Below are 768 nucleotides of genomic sequence, written 5' to 3' on the forward strand. Positions count from 1 at the left end.
TTCTATTCTTAAACACGAAACAACAAACACACATACATACACATACGTGTGGAAATACAACCAAGTTTCTTTTTTTTGTTTCCGAACCTGCTAAAGTGTTGTCAAAGTCTAATAACATATTCTCAAAGGTCCTTCCACTTTTCTGTAGTGATCCAAAAAAGCTTTTTACCTTTTGAATGCCCCAAAATGTCACGTATGATATACTCTTATGGTATTGTATAACTGTCCAAACACAGAGAGTAACATCACCCACAGACACAGTGAGGAGGTTGTATTTCTGTCATACAGTAAAGACACAGCAGATAGCTTACCGGTGGTGCTGGAGGGCGTTCTTCTCTCTGGTAGCGGATTGTGTTGAGTATCAACTGCGCGTCCTTCACTGCTTACTTGTAGGTAAGAGCTCAGTGCCACACCTTTCCAGGAAGACATAACAGCAGCCTGTGGCTGGCTGGATCACACACTTTTTGTTGTGTTTTCCTACCTGTGAGTGTCTGTGTTTGTGCAGAGATAGACACCATCACCATGGAGCTGTCTAATGTAAATATGTGCTGCCTGTTCAAGCTCATTGTGGGGGGGAAACATGCACCGTTTCAGCTGTGTTGTCTTTCTATCTTCTTCTATCTGGCAGGATGGAAACATGCAACTTTGATGAGAATGCGATCTCCTTACCTGCTGATAAATTAATCATACATCAAACCTAAGGCCTGAGTCTTCAAGCTGCCATTTTCATGCCTCATTTTCATTTAAGTTTATTCATATAGCACAAAA

General features: G+C 41.3%; 1 protein-coding gene across 1 annotated transcript in view; it reads right to left on the reverse strand.

Moving 5' to 3' along the window:
• Positions 1–342, reverse strand: part of gjb7 (gap junction protein beta 7) — a 2,023-nt gene extending 1,681 nt beyond the window's left edge. The window contains exon 1 of the mRNA XM_005747799.1: positions 312–342. The gene's annotated coding sequence lies outside the window, so the exon portion shown is untranslated. The remainder of the gene's footprint in view (positions 1–311) is intronic.
• Positions 343–768: the final 426 nt, after the last annotated feature.

The sequence above is a fragment of the Pundamilia nyererei genome, unplaced genomic scaffold, assembly GCF_000239375.1.
Source record: "Pundamilia nyererei isolate P.nyererei 1_Seehausen unplaced genomic scaffold, PunNye1.0 scaffold00204, whole genome shotgun sequence".
Classification (NCBI taxonomy): Eukaryota; Metazoa; Chordata; class Actinopteri; order Cichliformes; family Cichlidae; genus Pundamilia; species Pundamilia nyererei.